This window comes from Suricata suricatta, chromosome 13 (assembly GCF_006229205.1).
Source record: "Suricata suricatta isolate VVHF042 chromosome 13, meerkat_22Aug2017_6uvM2_HiC, whole genome shotgun sequence".
NCBI classification, from domain to species: Eukaryota; Metazoa; Chordata; class Mammalia; order Carnivora; family Herpestidae; genus Suricata; species Suricata suricatta.
Window position 1 is genome coordinate 52,903,241 of NC_043712.1, and position 21,718 is coordinate 52,924,958.

At 41.4% G+C, this 21,718-nt stretch overlaps 1 protein-coding gene across 7 annotated transcripts in view; it reads left to right on the forward strand.

Annotated features, from left to right (window-relative positions):
• The window catches only part of NFIB (nuclear factor I B), a 445,780-nt gene that overhangs the window by 184,841 nt on the left and 239,221 nt on the right, over positions 1–21,718 (forward strand). The gene's annotated exons all lie outside the window — the stretch shown is intronic.

Here is a 21,718-nt window from a genome sequence, read left to right on the forward strand (position 1 = left end):
GTGCGCAGCTGGGACACGTGCGGGGAATAGAAACGAAATCCCCCTCAGAGGGCGCGGGGCGAACTCCGGGCCTGGGGTTGCAGGGCCTTTACTGAACCCCTCTGGATTGGTTTTGGAATCAGGTTTGACCTGGCCAGGGTCGTGGCCCGCACTTTGCTTTGATCCTTGCGCGTGCCGGTTGTTAGCCACGGAGGATGCCAGCCTCTAAGCGAGTCCGTAGGAGCTCACGGCTTGAGCGGGGCTGCGCCTACGTGCCCAAATCAGAATCAAGTTTACGCTCAAGGTTAGGAGGATGTCGGTTACCTCGCGTGACCTGGAATGTCAGACGTCCACCCCAATCGAAGCAGGCTACAAATGCCTCCTCCCCCAAGAGTCTCCGGAGACCCTGCGCCCCACAACATTCTCTCCTTCCAAACCCTTGGCAAGCGCGTGTCCCACGTGCTTCCCTCCCTCCGGACGCACCTTCCACAGGTCTATCTCAGACTGGGCCCTTCTGGAACCAAGGTCACATCTCCTGGCTCCCCAGCGTCCCCCTACCCAGACACTGGGTGGGTCCCTGCAAGTCTTGGCCCACGTTGTCACCAAGGCTGTGTTGGAGGGGAGGGGGGGCGGCCTGGAAAGGCGGGACTTTCCTTGCCCTTTCAAATGGCATCTTAGCAAAAGCAAAAACTTCCTAGTGACAGCGGGGGCAGTGGGGGGGCACCGGTGGTCCAGAGGAGAAAAGTTATGGGGGGAGGGGAGTGGATACCTTGTAAGTGTAAACAGCTTGCTTCCTAATTCCTCACCCTGCCACTCCTAAACCCAAGCGGCTGACAGAATTGTCTATCTTTTAAGTACCAAACTCCCAGAGGGTAGAGCGGAGGTGACAGCTCCCTTTGTCCCCAGAGCCAGCCTGCACCCTCCAACTGTGGGCAGCCCAGGCTTTTGAGGGCAGAGGAGTCCACTCCAATCTGTGTTTTCCTTCAAACATAAAGGACCCTGTTCACAAAGGAGCACCCACTTCCCTCTACCCACTCCCCCTGAACCCTTCCTAGGGCCCCAAGTCCTAAGCCTTTGGACTGTATGCACTGATTTTTAATCTCCAACATCCTAGATATATTCAGGAGATTTTAAGGTAAGCAAGGAAAAGTTAGGATTAAGAAAAGGGACTGGGCATTATTTTGGAGGAAGGCCTAGAGATGGATTCAAAATCAAACTTGGATGAATGGGGAGTGTTTTGAAATTTCACTTCCTTCAGGAGCTGTCTGCTTTAGACCAAAACTGATTTAAATTACTATGAAGGACAAGAAGCTAGGAGTCTCTGTGGAAACAAAAAAGTCAGAGGCTCCTGGGATACCCCTTTCCCCTACCCTTCCTCAAACAAATAAGAAGTGGTCAGCTTTGTGACTCAGTACCCTCCAACATGGGCATTGGGTAGCCTGAGTGTGTTAACAGTGCCTTCCTTCCAGAAGGCCAAGCCCCAGGGGGTGACCCAAGACAGGGTCCCCAAGCCTGCAGCCTCTGGGATGGAGCCTGGGAGAGGCCTGCAGGAAACAGGTCTGGGTGTGAGGCCAGGGGGGCCCTCCCCAGTCAGTGTCAGGGGAGGGATGGCCCAGTCATGCCAGTCCCTTCAAAGCCCCTCTGCTGGTGGTTATTTAAAGCCTCAAGTTTATATTTCTCATCTTGATGCCTAGGTTAAAAAAAGAAGGGTAGAACATGTACCAGTGTTTGGAGCTTATGTATGTATATTCTCCATTTACTTTTGTTTGTAGGGTTTTCTTCTTTTTGTCTTTCCTTTCTTCTTCCCCTGACAGTGTTGGCAACCTTGGAGGAGGAGGCTTGGGGGGAGGATGAACTTGACCAGTTTATTCTTGTTAACCAGTCACAAAAGCAGCAAAAATGCTAAGTCTCCATATTTACTCTGATCTTCTAAAATCTGTACACATACATAGCCAGTTAGGTAGAAACCGGTTAGGACTGAGGGATCACTAATGCTCTACTGGTAAGCTAGCTAATCCTGTCGCTTTAAGAAAAATCCATAAAGCTCTTCCACAGCCCGGTGTCTGGGAAAGGAGCAAACTAACTGCTTGGAACAAAAGAGACAAAGAGGCCAAACAACAAAACAAACAAACAACTCCCTCTCCCCCTCTCCAGACAACAATAGACTAGACGCAGCAAGTGCAGTGACTGCCTGGCCGGCTGCTGCTGTCCACCTGCCAAATCTCCCGCATTTGGCTGGAGACTTTCCCTCTCGCCCCACTCCCGTCTCTCCCCACCCCCCAGCCCTTTCTGTCTTTCTCGGTGTGTGACTCTCTCCGCGTCCCTCTCTTGGGGTCTGGCTGTGTGTGTGGGTTTTGTCCCCGTCTCTGCTTTCTGCTTTCACTTGATGTCGCTCTGTGTCTCAGACCTTCATTCTCTGTCTCTCTCCCCCACTTTTTAAAGGCCTTCAGCATATTAGCATTCTCTGGCATTTATTTATCTATTTGCTAGGCCATTTCTGTGGCATCTCCAGACTGCCTCCTCAGGACTGAGTTACTCTGAGTTGTCACGGTTCCCGTCTCCCGTTTTGTATTTTGTTTGCAGCACTCCTCCCGTGGAGGATCCCAAAGTCCATTTGCACTTCGGTTTTTAACCATTCCTCCTATTCAGATCTTGCTCTTTTTCTCTAAGGCTTCTGGCACACTCCCCCCCTCCTTATCCCCAGCAGCCCTTTCTCTGCTTCTTGGCCGCTGCTTGAGACTCTCATGCATGCCTGCCTTCCTTTCTCTCCCTCTCTCTTCCTCTCTCTCAGGCAGCCATTATCACCCCACCCCCCCCCCGTGCCCCTAGTCCAGCCTTCTCCTTCCTCTTCCCTCCTCTCCACCAAACTTTCATAAAATACTGTAAACATTTTTGCCTGGGGATTGCTTTTCTCTATGGAGTGAATATGAACCCTTGGAGAGTTGGGGAGTGGAGAAAGAAAAGAATCAATAAAAGAAAACTGCAGACAGCAGAGGCTGAGCGTGGAGCGAACATGCCTGCCAACACCCCATCCCCTTTCACATGTTTTTTTTTTTTCTAGTAAACCCTTTTGTGATAGCATCTCTCCTCCTGAAGCATCTGTCTGCTCCAGGGAGACCCAGGGGAAACCTGGCTAAGGCACTCCTTCCCTGGGCAGCAGGTGACCAGTGGGGAGGCAGGGGGCAGCCTCATCATGCACATTCCACCTCCAGCCCCTCTCCGTCTCCCCAGGAAAAATCCAAAAAGGCAGAGGCCCCTGGCAATGGGGGGGGGGGGTCTGCAATCCCTCCTTCAGAGGAGTATAGAATGGCTGTTTGAAAAGAAGCTTCTCCAAGGATGGTTGTCTTCTCAGTAAAGGAGGAGATTTCAACTGTCAAGAAGTTGTGGGTAAAACAGGGATGAACTGTTCATCTAACGCAGACTAGAGAATTCCCACAGCTGCATGATATGGGGTTAGCAAAATGGTGGCACCCCCGTCCCCCCAAAGAGTTTATGCCCAGTAAGTGAAGAACCAGGACAAATATCTCCCTTAGCCTCACCCTTCCTCTTCTCCTCCTTTCTTCAACAATGTACAGACAGATGAAAACAACATTAGGGTAACTCTGAAGAGAGGAAAACCATTTATAGTGTGAGAAGAGCATAGAAAACAGAAATAGGAAATTTACCCTCCTTGTTTGATCACTTGGTGATGGGGCAATATTAAGAAGCACTTAAGGAATAAGACACACCTGTGCACATGCATAAACACAGGTGTACATATATGTGTGTCTAGTTGGTGGAGACTAGTTGTCAAGAGGAAGAGGAAAGAATTTTGAAATCAGGTAAACCTGGATGGGATATAATCCGGCCCCTTATTAAGTTAAGCAACTATACCTACCTCACAGTGGTGTTCTAGCGATTGTGTGGAATAGCATATATGGAAAAGCCAAAAGTGATGTCTGGCAACCTATCTGTGCTCAGTAAATGAGACCTCCTTCCCTCCCTCATTCCCTCCCCTCTTCCCTCAGTTCTTTCTCTCTCTCCCTTTCTTTCCTTCCCTCTTTCTTTCTTCCTTCCATCCTTCCTTCCTTCCTTCCTTCCTTCCTTCCTTCCTTCCTTCCTTCCTTCCTTTCCTTCCTTCCTTCCTTCCCTTCCTTCCTTCCTTCCTTCCTTCCTTCCTTCCTTCCTTCCTTCCTTCCTTCCTTCCTTCCTTCCTCTGTCTTTCCTTCCCTCCCTTCCCTCCTTCTCACTCCACTGGCTTCTTCCCTGGCTACCTTTCCAAGGCACAAGCAAAGCGAAAATCATCCAAATTGCCCCAATTTTCAGATCCTAAGGGAAACTTTGCTTCCTTCTGAGACCCAATATTGGAGCAGTGCAGACGACGCCAAAACCCACTAATTCTGTGCCCAGATACCACCTGGGACCATTTGTTCTCAGATGGGACTCTTTAGCTCCAGTATTCAACTCCTTCTTTTAGAGTTTTTCTTTTTTTTTCTTATGGGTAAGTAGAGAGAACCCTTATCAGGCATCCAACCACTGACATGTTTTTAGTTGAGACCGTGTGCCCAGAGAGTTGCTGTTTGGGGAGAACTTATTAAAAATCACGTCATAGCCAAAATGTCTGAGGGAGAAGCAGAAAAGAACATTTTCTAATGGAGTGTGGTCCTGACCTGTAATTCCTCAACTGGGAATGCTGTTTTCTTGGTATTTTGACCTTGTCAAAATGACTGATTTTTTTTTTCCTCCAGAGGAATCACTCTCTACCTAAGCCGCTTCTCAAGCCATGTTTTGGGACGACACTTCAGTGCATCTGGAAGCAGTCACGGGTGAAGGCGCCTGTCCTGGCCCTCCACCAGTGACTGTTGCCGGGACCCCTGCTCTTTCTTTTCTTTCCCAGAAGCTAAACCGGTTGTAACAGCAGCAGGCAAGCCCATGAGCCATGGCTGGGTCCCCAACTTCAGTGGGTGGGAGAGTAGCACTTAATAAATGTTGCCACCTTCGACTTCCTTTTTCTCTGGGTCTTATTGTCTGTTCTACAGATACTCCATTTCCACATTTCACTGGCTTCCTGAACATTTTCCTGTTTTAGCCCAGCCTTAACAACCACTGAGTGGCACTAACTTTGGAGCCTACTCGGGGAGGGTGGGCAATCCCTGTGGCCCATAACACTCTCGGTCATCTCCTTGCTCTTCTCTCTTCTTCCCTGTTTCCATCATGAGGCCTCTGCTTCTTATGACAAGGACGTAGAAAATCATTGTGTCTTTATCCCTCTTTGGGTCTCGCACTTTCCGGGCAGCCTCTTTCTGTGAACTACAAATAGAGCCATCTTGTCCTTCCTGGAAGCATTGCTTTTCCCTGCAGATTTCAGCCCCTGTGTATCAGGCACCTTTGGTCAGTGAGCAACTTGCACAAGCAAATGCAAGCACTGTGAATTCCCCGATTCTGATAGGTGTGAGTGTTGCTGGACAGTTAGTCATGGAGAGATGTTCCCCTAAAATGGAAGGGGCCACAAAATGTGATGCCAGGAGACGAGCAGCCTCTGAAGCCTTCCAAAGTCTTGTCTTTTATTCGTCTGGGCTATTGTCCAGGCAAAAGCTTGAGATTATGTTTCCTTATTTTGTCTTTGACCTACATTCTTCATCCGCCAAGGCTCCATTGCCATACCAGCGGCAGGAAGGCATTTGTTGCTGCATCGGGTACAATGGTATTAATGTCTAAAGAGCAAAACCTTCACACACTGGTAAGTCCTCTGTCCTTTGCTTGACTTTGCTTCCAGTGGGCCAGCTTTCACACTAACACAGTAGCTCACTTTGGGAGCACCTGAAAGCTTTTAGGTGGGCACGATGGCCTGCAAAGGTAAAGTCTGGAAGAATTGCCAAGTGTAAATACCCACAACCGGATCACTAGATTCCAAATTACATCAGTCTGAGTTGGTAATGTAATTTGCATTCTTCACCAGGAAAAAGTCCGAAGAGCAGTCGGTTTCCTGTTTAAGGGAAAGGTTTGTTCCTATTTGCTAAGGTACAACAGTTCCGTATTGACCCTATTCTGTGGAACAAGAAGCCTCCCAACTTAAGACTCTTTGGAGAAACACTTTATCCTCTGGGGTGGCTCTGAACTATGGCTGCACATTAGAATTACCTGGCGAGCTTTAAAAAAAGAATAACCAGTGCCTGGGTCTCTCCTCAGTCCAATTAAATCTGAATTTATAGGGGTGTGGTGTGGGCATTGGTATTTTTTAAAAGCTCCCCTGGGTGATTCTAATGTTTAGCCAAGGTTGAGAACCACTGATTTATAGGTTGAGAGAACAGGGCATCCTGGTGAATAATGCTCTTGCCTTTAACAAAATACGTAAGGAGTGCCTGTCATACGTGGTTGGCTGAAGGCAAATGGATGAAATTGATGGCTACTGTGCTCTAGTCCACAAGTTTAGGATTTAGTTGCCAAATGCTGATGTGCAGGTGTCTGAGCAGAATGTCTGTGAAGTTAAGATGAACTTTGCTTGTACTTGGAGCATGGGACTTGAAGTGAGAGCCCCAAGTTCCAATTCAGGGTCTATTACTAACGAGGGAAATGATCTTAGACATGTCTTTGGGCCTTCGTGTGATTATCTTTAAATGGAAATGGCTAAAAAGAAAATTCTATAATGTATGTTGGTGTACTCCAGTCATACAGTGTATTGCCAAAATCTCAGAAACCCATAAGCTTAGCCAGGCAATTACCAAATTCTTTTGGAGGCTGGCGCACTTCACTCATGCATACTACTGACAAACGTCCTTCTGATGTTCCACCAAATCCTTTTCCAAAAACCCCAAGTATCAGAGTGTTAATTTTTAAATAATACTGGGCTCCCTTAATTCTCTCCCCTGGTCTCTTACAAATTAGCAGATGAAGGGAATGGAGGAGTGGTAATGTCTATGAGCGGTGGGTAATGACTAACAGAAGTTTATCCAGTTGGATAAATGTCTAGTGGATTGCTGCTGGGGTCAGTGTTAGTTCTGGTCTTAATTAACATCTTCATTAATAGTGTGGGAGAGGGAATAAACAATAGCTAATGATATTTGCAGATGGTAGTAAATTCAGAGGTGTTGCTACTACCAGTGAGAGCAGCAAGAGCCATGGGGATATCAGAGATGTGAACAAGAAGTGATTATAATGATGTTTGTTCTGGAAAAGGCAGAAGGAAACATTTCGGGGAGGGAGATGACAGGGGAGACTGAGAAATGCTGGAAGAAACAACAGTCGCTATCATTTGTAACTTGGGTGTGCATTTGGCAAACGAGGCAGCTGATGGCCTTACAACTTCTGCTGCGCATACTGAGATGTTGTCCTGAACAACAATAATAATCATAAAACCAATAATCCCAGTAATAATACCCAACACTCAGTGCAGACAGTTTGCCAGACAGGGTTCTAAGTGATTTAGAGGAAGGCAATTTTTATTCCTGAAATCATGGTAGAGTTCTCTTAGGCTCTCTAAAGATTCTGACAGCAGCCTCACCAGGTTCTTGTATTTCTAGGGGTCTAGAGACCCAAGAGTATGTGGAAAATGAGGAGTATGAAGAGCGATGGGCAAGTGAAGTAGAGCATGTGATGTGTACTCTTTTCTTAGGCTCTAGAGTAGAGCCACCTTTGTTTTTTCCTGTCCCCAGCCCACTACCATCCTTTTCTCTCATTAAGCAATTGCTGGATTAACATGGTTGGTCAGGGTAGACAGAAAAATCTTGCAAATGGAAGAAGGAAGAAGAGAGGAAAGGAAGTAAGGAAAGTAGGAAGGAAGAGAACTGAAATTTACTGCACCCTATCACAGGTCATAAAGTAGCTGTAACACAAGGTGTTGAGCTGTGTACATTTCACAAGTTTTCTTGCTTGACCTTTACATATCTAATTCTTGCAATGACTGTCTCTCATAGTTGTTGGCCCTCATTTCCATTAGTGAAAGAAAAGACTCAGAGAGGTGAGATCACTTGCTATGAACACACAGCCAATAGATGAATAGAGGTTCAAACTGCAGTAGGTTTACTCCTAAACTCATGTCCTTTCCAACCATGAATACATATTTTCTTCTCTTTCATTTCAGCCCTGCCTGCTTAATGACAACATACAGCCACACATAGAGAGCTAGAAGGTAGAAATATTAAGAAGAGAATAAACACTGAGGAGCAGAGGGATAAAGGGAAAGTAGCCAGTATACACATCCACTGCCCAATTCAATGTGATTGAATTATTTATAATTATATTTTGAAATTAGGAAAAATGGAATTTGCAAACAAGAAAGCCTTCAAGACAATGGAACCCATAATAATGTGGATTTGACCTTGAGGGAATTTGGCAGAGAGCATTAGTATCTGAGACAAAAGTAAACTGAGAAGAAAAACATTTGAATGCTATAAAAGCCAAGACTCTTCTTGGCAAATGTGAAGCCCAGGGCCAGATGGATGCCAAAGGTCTTCAGAATGATATCAAAGGAGCTTTAGGAAGTTGGAAACATGTGGCCTGGGCATGTGGTCCCCCTCCTCCCCCAACCTCACTATGAAATGGGGCTTCAAGTGCCAACTCCGGGTTAGAATCAGGAACTGAAAATTTCAAAATGATGAGATATACATTTCAGAGTAGATACATAAAAGGTATAGTTCAAAGAATAAATGTAAAGCAAACACCAGTGCAAACATGACCCAGGTCAAGAAATGCAACATTGCTAAGACCTCAGAAGTCCCCTTCCCATCACCTCCCTCTCCAGAGATGTAACTATTATCCTGATTTTTTCTGCGATCATTTCCTTGCTTTTATTTTTTTTTATATTTAGTTTTAGCACTTACACAGGTCTGTTTTTGAACTTCATATAAATAAAATCATACTGTATGTATTCTTTTAAGACCTGCTCCTTTCTTTCAACCGTATGTTATATATAAATAAACTACAATATATTTAACCATTCTACCTTTACAGGGACTTTGGGTTGTTTCTAGTCTGGAGCATTCAAGAACAATTTTGATGTGAACTTCCTGTGCGTGTCACCTGATGCACATAAGTGGAGTTCCCTAGGGAAGGGCTAAGGAACTACCACCCACAGGCCAGAGAGAACCCATTGCTGGTTTGTGTATGACTTGGAACCTAAGAATGGTTTCAATGTTTCTAAATGAGAAAAAAAAAAAAAGAAAAATATCTTTTACATACAAATACGTAAAAATAATATTAAATTCAAATTTCAATGTCCATAAATAAAGGCTTATTGAAGCACAGCCAGACCCATTGCTTAAAGATCATCAATGGCTGTTTTTGGGTAACATGGAAAGAGCGGGGTAGAGGCATCAGAGACTAACCATTGGGCCTGCAAAGCCTAAACTCTGAATGATTTTACATGCTGTGTGAATGCACAGACTCACCTCCACGTAAAGCTGGCCCCGCCTAAAGCATTTAGTCCTCTGCAGAAAAGGACCCTGATCTAGAGCATATTCTTAGAAGGGAAATTATAATGATCTTGGGTAAAATAGGATGTTAAATGCAAAACAGCCAGCACAATACCTGGTAACTTCTAGGAGTAACTATAAACCTGAAACTCCTTTCTGTCCCACTTTCTGCCTGGGCTTCCCCAGATCCAAGAGGTCATCGGGCTGTAGAGTCTTTTTCCAAAAAAGTCAGATCATCAGCTGGCTGTCAATGATCATAATAGCTGATGACTTTTGGCTTAATACTGCCAAAACCCCAGTTCCTTTGAGGTTCATGCATTTTAATAAAAGACCTTTGAATAAAAATAACCGTTAAGCCCAAAGGAACGATGGAGTTGAAGTCCACAGATTTCCAAGTTGGAAAAGTATCTGAGTAGATTCAAGATTTCTTAGAGAAAACTTGTTGAAAAACAAACCAAGCACAGGAAGAGTTTACCCAGAGAACAATACTACAGAAGAGTTCATTAAAAGACAGTATTTAATAGAACAAATTTAGAGAGCTAATACTTCTTGATTCAAGCATTATTATGTGATAGTAACTAAGACAGTATGTTATTGGCGTCTAGATAAGCAAATCAATCACAGAAGCAGAATAGACCTCCACCTATATGGACAAAGGACTTTCCAAAAAGGTATAAAGGCAATTCAATGGAGAAAAAAAAAAGGTCTTTTCAATAAACATTATCAGAACAATTGGATATCCATATAAAAAAATGAATTTCAATCCATATTTTGCACTTTATATATTAAATTTATCTTATCTCAAAATGGATTATAGACCTCAGTGTAAAGCATAAAATTATAAAACATTTCAAAGGAAATAGGGAGACAAATTTTTGTGCTGTTGAATTAGGCAAAGTCTTAGATATAAAACCAAAAGCACGATTCACAATTTTGACTTCATCAAAATTTAAAAATTCTGCTCCTCAAAAGATGTGGTCAAGAGACTGAAAAGAAAAGTCACAGACTGGGAGAAAATATTGTGAGTCGAATATCTGAGAAGGGACCTGTCTCCACAACACACCGAAACAAACAAAACACCCAACTATAATAACTGAATAATACGAAAACAAAAACCTCAGTTTTTAAAATGAACAAAAGATCTGAACATACTTTACCTAAGAAGATACAAGAATGTTAAATACATATGGAAAAAAATATGCTTAACACCAAAAGCCATGAAGGAAATAAGTATTAGGGAAACATATTAAAACAATAATGGACCATACCACATGGCTATCAGAATGGCTCAAAATAAAAGATTTGATCCTACTAAGTTGGTGAGGATTTGGAGGAACTAGAATTCTCATACATTGCTGATGGAATTGGGAAATGATACAGACTCTCTTGGGTAACCACTTAACAGCTCCTTAAAAGTTAAATCCTTAAAGAGATACCTACCATATACCCAGAAATGTCAGTCCTAGGTTTTTACCTGAGAGAATTGAAAGCTTATGTCCATGTAGAGTCCTGTACATGAAATGTTCATATCAGCTTTCTTTGTAATAGCCCCAAATTGTAAACAGTCCAGTTGCTCATCAACAGGTGATGAATAAATTGATACACCACACAATGAAATACTACTTGGTAGTAAAAATAAATGAACTATCGATAACACATAATGACATGAATAAATGTCAAAATATGCTGAATGAAAGAAGCCAGGCAAAAGAGAGTACCTGTTGTGTGATTCCATTTCCATAAAATTCTAAACTATGCAAACCAAGTTTTAATGAGAGAAAGCAAATGCATTGGGAGGGATTGCCAAGAGACACAGAAAATCTCCTGGAGGTGACTGAATTATTCCTTATCTTGACTGTGGTGACAGATTCACAAATGTACACATATTTTAAAACTTATCGAATCATATACCTTAAATATGTACAGTTTGTTGTGTGGCAATTATTCTTTTAAAAATGTGCTTTTTAAAGCTCTCAAAGACATTGCAACATCACATGAGTAAAACTGTAAGCTACAAAATGGGAGAGAAATAAGCACCAGATAGAACTCATGTCCCAAATATGTAAAGAACACCTACAAACCAGTTAAGAAAAACAAAACAAAATAATCAAAAAACCCAGAAAATCACAACAAAATATGGGCAAAATATTTGAACAAGCATTGGACAAGAGGCTATCCAAATGGCCAATAAAAAGATGAAAAGCAGCTAGCCTTATCAGTCATCTGGAAAGGCAAATTAAAATCACAATGAGATATTATTATACTCCAGAAATAGAAAAAGACCAATTAAACAGTGTTGATGAAGATGTAAAACAACTAGAACTCTCATAGGCTGTCATATGCACTCATACGATCACTTTAGAAATTTGTCATTATCTACTAAAATTTATCATCGACTACTTCATAACCTTAAAATTCTACTCCTAGTTTTATGCCCAAGAGAATGCATACATATGCGTGCTGGAACACATGTAGAAGAATGCTCATTTCTCCATTATTTGTATTGGCTCCAAACTGGAAATAACAGTAATTGTCAAGTATAGAGTAGATAAGTTCTATTGTATTCATACAATAGAGTCCATATTGCAATGTGGAAAAAAAGGACGTTGTTATCTGCAACAGCAAGAAGGAATATTGCATGAAATGTTGAAATTAGGTAGTTGAGACATAAAAAACACAAATATATGTTTTCCTTTATATGGGGTTCAAAAACAAACAATATAACTTTGTATATTAGAAATCAGGACAGCGGTTATCTTTGAGAAGGGTGATGGGGTAGCTTCTCGATTTCTGGAGTGCCAGTAATTTTCGATTTTCTAAATGTGGATGGTGGTGACATGGGTAAGTTGTCTAGCTAAACACTTAGGATGTGCCCTTTTCTACATGCTTGCTATAAACAAGTGTGATTTTTGTTGCTATATCGCCCTCCATTGTATGATTGGACAATAATTTTTTGAAATTTTTAAAGCACAGGAAGAGAGGGGCAGTCACTGGATTTCAGCTTTGACGGATTCAAAGAGTTAGGCCAAGCTTTGGAAGTACTTCCTTTCTCCTTAGTACTAAGTCTTGTCCTAAGGTTGCCCACATTTATGGCTTGCTGATAGGGAGAGGTGGGGCCTAGAATGAGCCCTACAGGAGGAAGGAGAAATTTCATGGGTGGGCAAAGATACTTTATTGGGGGTGGGCATGCAGGGGAGAAGAGAAAATTTGTATGAGGTTGGTTAAGAGTCAAGAGTCTGAATCTACCCTACCTGGGTTCAAATCCTGCCTCTGACACTCAGGAGGTATTGACTTTGGATAAGTTATTTACTTCCCTGTTCCCTAGGTTTCTCATCTGTAAAATGGGAACAATCTTGTATCTGTACTTTAGGGTGCTGCAAACTATAGAACAACCTAGCTCTAGATCAGTTGACAACGCTCTCCAGAGCTCTCCAGAGGCTGCTCCCATCCCTTATCTTCTTTTTTTTTCCTTAAATGTATTCATTTATTTTTGAGAGAGAGAGAAAGTGCACATGTATTCAAACATACGAGCAGGGAGGGGCAGAGAGACAGAGGGAGAGAGAGAATCCCAAGCAAGCCCTGTGGCTATCACGAAGCCTGGTGCAGAGTTTGAACCCATAAACCACAAGATCATGACCTGCCTTGAAATCAAGAGTCGGACACTTAGCCAATTGAGCCACTTAAGTGCCCGCATTCCCTATTTTCACTCGAGAGCTACCTCTGATTTACTATATGTTGCAAAAAGCTTGGACACTCCTCTTTTCCATCTTTTGATAAACACCTCTCTGTGAATTTTCTAGAATTCTCAAATCATCCTTCTGACCTCACAAAGAAGCCTGGCAGGCCTATGAATTCAGAGCAACACTACACAAGGCTTCTATTTCTGTCAGCTATTCCAGTATTTTCTTCTCCCTCCCTCTCTCTCCTCTATGCTAGACTACTGTTTGTTTAGTTCACTGGGCGCCTCCTGGACATAGCCAGCATTTATTTGTTGCCTGAAGAGTTACAACATCTTAGTCAACAGATGAATAACACTGTGTCAATGGATTCTGAGATGTTCCCACTTCTTATCATTTGAGTAGCATCATCCCATCCCTGTCACCAAACCAGCCCTTTGGATACCTTTCTTGGGGACAGGAGCAGGATCCATCCCATGTTCCGCCTTGAGCCAGAACCTGACATCAGGGCAGGTACTTCATAAGTGTTTAGGAAGAGGCCCTTGCTGAAGCTGCTGTTATATTTTCTACAGTTCTAGGAGTCTAGGAGCAGACTTGAGATAGAAACTGCCTCCCACCCACTTCAAACTACACCACATCTTCCTTCAAATGCATCTCCCTTAGTGTCAGGGAACTCGGGACCTCCCTTTTGGTTTTTCATCTGTAATTGTAAATAAATGCTATATGCCAGGACCAGCGGCACTCAGAAGAGCCCTGAGGTCTAGTCATTGTCACCGACCACACTAAGTCTTGTTTGCCATCTCTTATCGCACTTTAAGGCCAAGGACAGAGACAAATAACCTGATAATCAGATTCAGGAAACAATTCTTGAGAGAGGCTACATCGCAGACACATTCTGACATATTTTGGTGTGCGGTATTTTTTGATCCCCAGACAACACTGACACAGGTATGCTGGCTTCATATGCTCTTTTTGAAGGTAAGGCTACCGTGGCTAAGAATTATTACATGCCTTTCCCAGAATCACATAGCTCCTGGGTGAGTAAGTCAGGATTTGAACCCTTAACCATGGTGCCTCTAAATCCAAGTCTCTTCCCTTCCACTCCTCTATTCCATTCCTTCAGAAATGCTGGAGATGGAAAATAATCTTGTTAGATTCTGTCACGCCTTGTTTGCTACCCAAACTGGTTTACACAGCTTGATAAGGTCTTTGATCACCATAAGGTGCTGAATGAATCAGCTATATCCAAAACTCAAATCCACACTCAAAGGAGGAAGATCTATCCCATCGATAATATTTCAAAGAATGTTGCCTGAAGTTCTAAAGGGAATTTCAAAAGAAAAGTAATAAAAATCCTTTAAGGAATACTCTCAAAGCTTTCCAAGGCAACTCCTATAAAGGGGCCACACTCACCTGGGTGATTACAGCCTTGCACCATGACCTTGCTGCATGTACTGGTCACCTTAGGCCATAGGCTTTGGAATTGGAAAGACCTGTATTAGGAACACCATAATCTTCACTGCCACTTAAACTCTCTGAGCCTCAGACTCCTCATCTTTAAAAGTGCTGAGATAATATGTGGTACACTGAGTACAGAGCAGAGCCATAGGTAGATCTAAGTACATGGTAATTATTATCACTTGTTAGGACACTCATTTTAACGTAAGGTTGGGGAAAACCATTGCCCTAGGGGGGACTTTGCTTAATTAAGGTGCTGCTGTCGGTCACAGCAAAGGAGAAGATCCAGCTCATAGGGAGCCATTTAAAATACTCTAGAAGAAGCCTGTATATCAGGACTGCAAAGAAACCTAGCACACAGGATCTGGGCCTCTAAATGCACAGCAGTGTGCCCATGCTGCTCAATTAAGACAGTGCTTTGGCCAGAAGAAGGGCCAAATAAGATCACTTCTGTGAATGAGCCTTGAGCCTGATTGGATATGGGCCTCGTCTGTGCCTGCCAAGAGAGTAACTATACACTCAACATGTACATAATGTATGAACTTCTCAATTATTTACCATTTTGACTCTGTGACGTTGTACGTGGGAGACATGCATTGATGTCCATTTGGGAGAAGAAAGGAGAGAATGGATGTCCTTTCTGAAGAACAAAGCACTACAACTAGTGCAAACTGCACAGGACACGAATGGCGATGACAACATGGCAGTCACTGTAATCCAATCCTATTTCTGGGCAAATTTCTAAGAACTGCCCTCATGGACATAGAGTTCATGAATTCTGACATGGTATACCTTTTTACTATTTTCCATAAAGCCCATTTTGTAAACCATAGCTAACAATGATTCATTTTTTAAAACTTTTGTAAAACTTTCCAGAATCTTAAATTCATTTAAAGAAAAGTTCTTAGTTATACTGTGTGTCTTGATTTAACATTCAGAAAATGCAGTCTGTGTACAGATATGGGGGTTTTATATTTTCTAGGAGACTGGTATTGGTACAACATCACACCTTTGTGAGATATGTCTGACAGGAATATTATATTTCACTTTTTAATCTTACATTATCAACGAGAGCAGATTTGACGTTATCTCTATAAAGTGATCAGCTTCCCTCGCTTGCATCCTAATATTTTCTTTTTAACAAGAGCAAGAACACTGTGAGTATGGCCAGGATTTATGGGTGTTCAGGTGCCTGGCTTGTGGGCATGAAATGGTAATTATGACCTGGAGCATAGTGAGTGGCTAACCTGGGACATGTCTATAAAGTCTCTAAAGGCACTTGTGTTCACAGTAGTTCTGGTGAGGTTATCATGCTCAGAACCCTGCTTACCACATGCTCTGGGATAAACATTAATAAAAAGAGCACTTGTTTAGAGTGAGGGGCCTCTTCTACAATGTCCGTGTGGGTGCCAATTAGCTTAGTAGCCTTAGCCAAGCCCCTTTCTCTCTCTGAACCTCATTTTGATTTCTTATCCATAAGAAGAGCATTCAGTTTAGATCAAGGCTTGTGAAGCCATGGGTATAAGAGGCAAGCCAGTAAAACTACAAGAAAAAGGGCTGGTGGGATGAAACAAGGGACCCCGAAGATTGAGCCCCATCTTAAAGGGGGCGGTGACTCTGCCCCAACCCTTTAAATGAATCCCAGCATTGAAAAAATAACAGAGCAAAGCACAGGATGCTGTCAGTTTTGTCTCTTTGGCTTTTGTCTAAAAGTCCCCAAAGTCTCTCCTGGTTATAGTATTTTACAAATTTGCACCCTTTCACTAATATCAATGATATCATGGAAGGTTAAGTGGAAGAATGATAAAATTCTGTCTACCTTAAAACCATATAACTGTGCAAGTAGTATATAAGCACAGAGGCAAATGCTGGTTTGGAACATGTGCAAATGAAACAGGTTTTTTAAGTGATGGGACTGTGGGTGGATGTCATTTGTATTTTGTTACTTGTTCACTTAAAGTGTCTCTACTCTTTAAAAATTAAAAAAATAAAGCATAACCACATAAAAAATTAATAAGAAAATGGTAAAACAAATATTGAGGGCACCTCAGAATGGTGCCAGACATGAAGAGAAAAAGGGAGAGGCAGTGATATTAAGTATGTTCTTGAAACTTGTATTTCTACCCTGCTCTGTGTATTAGAGTGTCAACCATTACTAAACAGTAAGTTGTTAGAAGAGGGCAGTGTTAATTGCACATAGGTGAACACTATGTGCCTGAATTTTCCCACTTAACATCGTTCATCTTTCCCCCTGCCCCTCCTCCCCGCCCCCCACTGTTGTTTATAAAAGTACTTCCCATAACATGAAGAATAGTGGTATGGAAAGTTTCCTGACTTTGTTAGTCTGGCTTCTGAATACATTATATGGGGGCGGTGGGGGGCTGTTTTGTTTTTAGTGGGTGGGTGGGGTGGGAAGGGTACCTGACTTATCCTCCTTAATTACATTTTCCTCTGGTTTCCATCAACACTGTTTTCACTCTATAAACTCGTATCAATTACCTGTTAAGTGAGCAAAAAACCAAAGGTCGTTGTTTAGTGTGTTTATTTGAAGCCTTTCAAGATATACCACGGGAAGTTTACTCTTTTCTCAACAAATTTAGAAGAGAATATTACCACAAAGGGATGGAAGGCCTTTGTATCATAAATGCAGACATCTTCAAAAACGTATTCATCTTTGGATGGTAGCGCGCAGCCCCGGGTCAAGACTTACATTAAGCATGCAGTGCAAGTTTAAAGAATTGCCTTCTTCCTCTAGCCCCCAGGCTGCATCTAGGGTTTCTTAGTTACGGAAGAAAGACACAAAATGTGGTCATTGATCTCTAGTAGGGGCAACTTGAAATGGTGTCACCATGTTCTAGATATGCCAAGAAGACTCTTTGACACTGAGGACAAGTGGCCACTTGTGGATGCAGGGGGCTTCATAATCGTTTTCCTGTTGAAAATGGCCCACTGAGCAAAAGACAGGATGGTCCTTTGCCAGGACTATATTGAAGGATCAGTAGACTGTCTAGCGCTTTCTTGCATCCTGTTGCCTTGCTGATTTCTGGATTGCCAGATGCTTCTGTTTTTTGAAAGTGGTTTAAAAAAATACCTTAGTGATTCTGTTGTTTCAGAAACCTTACATATGGCACAGAATATCCTGAACATTTTTTGAGAAAACACTTGTGTTTCCTTTGCTCAATTTAATCATCATTACAGACTAAATTCATTCAAGTTTATTGTTTTCTTTTTATGGGCATTTTGATGGTTGAAACTAAAGTTGTATAAAAGTGTGCGTAAGCAAGATATGAAGAATTTAATTGCTCATGGCTTTTCTTTTCTAAAATAAGTCTTCAAAACATAAGTGGGCTAGGAAAGGTTGATACTTTAAATTGAGAATTCAGAACAACTGAGACAAAAATGATTTTTTTTTTCAAAGCTGGGAGGCATCCTGAATTGATCACCGTTGAATCAGAGAGCAAAGTTTTCACACACTAAGTCATATCTAGAGGCTTCTTTTTTTCTCTTGGTAAACCACCTTAACCTGCTCTTGAAAACCTCTGGTTCATGAACAGAATGAGTCTAAGTCTGTCTCTGTTTAGCCTGTGAAATTTAACAAGACCATAGCCTGGGGTTGGGGAGGCTGTGAGCTATACCGCCATCTCAGGTTTTGATGACACCACAAACCACTTGAGATTTATTATGTTAGCAGATGTCATCAGATATATGTGTGCACAGGTGCAGCGTGCAGCTAGGGAAAGAAGGAACACTGTGTGTGTGTATTTATTTTTGTACCCATACTCTCGATGGTTAGAAACTGACCTGGTGTGTCTCTCCTGGGCAGGGGGCAATTTTGACTCTACTGCAAGGGCTTATCTGGAAATCTCTTGAAGCCTTTTCCACAGATATAATTCTTTATGATGAGCAACTATGTCTTGTGGGAAAGACATTGTGTTTATTTTTTTTTACAATTAATATTTAATGAAGAGGCGCAATGGATTATAGCTAAAGACTGCTATAACCAATGGAATATAACAATAGTTACTAGAGATTGTTGTTTATACTTGTATATCCCTCCTACACAACAATGCACTAGATACGCATTCTCCTTTCCTCAGCAAAAGTTGTAGAAAGACAACTCTCATCTATAGAACCACAACAAAATGCCAAAACTTGGCACTTTATAAATGCCCTATTTTAAGACTCTCTAAATATTTTTAAATAATTAACTATTTCCTAGACGCAATATGCAATATGAATGTTTACACAGGTTTAAACCTTATGCAGCTTTTAAATTCTAAAAATATTACCCAATTGTCTTAAAAGATAGTATGTTTTATTTAGTATTGTGTCTTAAATATTCCACTGTATTTATTATATAAATTCAATTTGCGCAAAGGCTAGCATAATAATAGACTAACTATAATACTCTAACAAATTAGTGTGTGCCCTTTAATAATAAAAAATAGAAACAAAAGTGCACTTCCTATATTTTTGAGAAATAGAGAAGTAAGATAAAATAAACACCTTTGGGGTAATGACTGGAAATTACTGGTTTAGATAGGGTAGAAGAATTACTTCAATTATGACATAAAACATTGTAATAATGCATGCTTTTAGAAATAATTATATAGTGATTATTCTCAAAGATAAACACATGCAGATGTTGTAGTACATAAAAAAAATTCTAAATTTGAAGAACACATACAGAAACTGCATTACCAGTTAATTGGCTTTAAGAAGAACCAGAAAATCTAAAGTGTCAGTATACTTGCGAATCTTCTAGTAAGTTCAAAGGAATGAATTGTGCCTGCAACTGAAGGCACAAAAGAATGATCTTTTCTACTGGAATCACTTCAGTTAGAGGTGTCAAAAGGCCAAAATGCCTATGTAGCATCGGATAGTCCTTATTTTTAAAACATGAGTAGTTATAATTTCCAAAAAATAAATATGAAAAGATAATCAACCTTAATTATATTCTAGGAAAGGTTTTTAACCAAGATAATTTTAATTTCAAAAAACCCCTCCCTAATTTCTCTATATCTATTTATAACGCAAAATACGAAAACTGGAAATTCAACCAATATTGTAGACTAGAAGGCTATTATCAGTAGCCAAATTAGAGACTTAGGAGCAATAAACTGTTGAGGTTACTACAAATTAGTGAGTCCGGTTTCTCTAAAACTTGATCAAAAACCAGTTTCCTTATTTTATAAGCATTGGGTATCATTTAATTATGATATGTGTACATATTTGACAGAGGAGTAATCAGTGGAGGAGTAAGTATTGTAAACTTCACATATCAGAAGAAAAAAATGACATGCAAATAAAAAAGATAATCTAGAAAAAGACTGAAATGATATACAATGATACATTCTATTACTAAATCAAAAATAATACGCTTGGGCAAAAAGCCTCTGACAGGTGATACTAACTCCAGATTCATTCAGGTCATCACTAGAAGCACAGGAAATCCTTCCCTTTCCCCATTTTCTGTTCCTGGCTCCTTTCTCCATTTCATATCTTAGGATATTTCCTAAACAAAACCAGATTCTTCCTGTAATGGAATTTCTTCTTTGCATGAAATAGATGATGGAAAGGATTGGTTAACTTGGATATGGACTTCAAATAATTGCAAAAGAAAAGATTTTCTAAGGCACACTTACAGAAGTTTCAGAATTTGGTAACACTGCCCATTTAAACAGTCCCTTTGCACTCTCAATAATTTTTAAGGTTTAGCGGCATCGAATTTTCATATTTTATATTTGACTACTTAGTGTTAAATGTGATTTGCTTAACCATGAAACTACTATTAGGAAATGCTGGAATGGAAACAGATTTGTTTGTTAAACACTTGAAATGACTGCCGGAGTAGACTGAATTATAGCCACACCAGCCGAGGGGTTAAAATTACCTACCTTGGAAAAAGATGTTAAAAATTAATTTTCCTTGGGAAGTTATAGCTGAGTGTAGAGATATATACATACATATATTTGTGTACCTGTGTGTATCCTAGCCCCAACTCCCTTTCCAAAGCTATTTAGGTACATACTGTGTTAGTTTTTTTCAGAGGAGAAATTGGGAACCATTAAACTAATAGCTTATTTTTATATTTGGCATTTTCTGAAGTCCAGTTGGGTATTGCGTCAATACAATTTCTAGTTTTTCCCTTACTACCATTGAAAATATTCAAACATCTATATAGTTGTGTGTATATATACATACAGATATTAGAAACAACCTGTTTTGTGTGTGTGTGATGAGGCCAAAATATCTTTCTTGTTTTATAATGTGTATTGTAGAAACTAAGAACCTGCACAATGTTGTTTAAGTTCTCTTGGACTTTGAGGGTAAACACAACTGGGATTAAAATACTGCCATGCTCACATTTAGTGGAGAGATAAGAACAATTCATGGGGAGCTATTCCGGTCCCACTGGTAATCACATAATTGAACAGGGATTTTAGAGGATATTTGAAGCCATTGTCTGTTGTGCAATTACATAATTAGTCAAAATCTCTGTAATAAAATCTTTTCTAAACACACGTGGGTTACTACCATGCAAATTTAAGGCTAATGTTATATTTTTACTTCTAATACTTCGATTTTAAATCAGGATTACATAATAATTTAATCTAACCGTTAAGCACTCTTTTACCACACCCCAGATGCTTAAAATGAAAATAACTGGATTACTTAAAAACTAAACAGAAACACTACATACCTTTAACTTTAAAAAATATTAATCAAAACCACATTGTTTATGAACATGAACTGTCTACCAAACCTCGCCTAGAGCGTTTACTCTCTCGGGGACCCAGGGGCAGTAGATTTCTTTGGTGCTGATTATTTCTCCCACCCACCCCTAGATTATTGACATTCACATGGATGCATATAAATAGAAGTCGAGAGGGCTCTCCTTCTGGGGGGTTTGCTGTAATGATATCGCTTGGCCAGGAGGCACATTTCAGAACTCCGTTTACACGGAAACAAACTCGGCCTTGAGAAGTTGACCGAGCAACGTGGCGGGAAGTAGGGGAGTACCACCGATTCCGTAATCATCGCTATTATTTGGTGGAGACTCAGGCGCGGTAGCTCGGCCCCGTTCTCACCTCCCGCAAACCGGCGGGGAGGCCCCGTGACCCCGGGAGCACAAAGGCGCGCGGTGCCGCGCGGCTCCGCAGACAGGCGGCGCCGCCCTCCTCGCACTCCTGCCCCTCCCGGGCCGCACAAAGA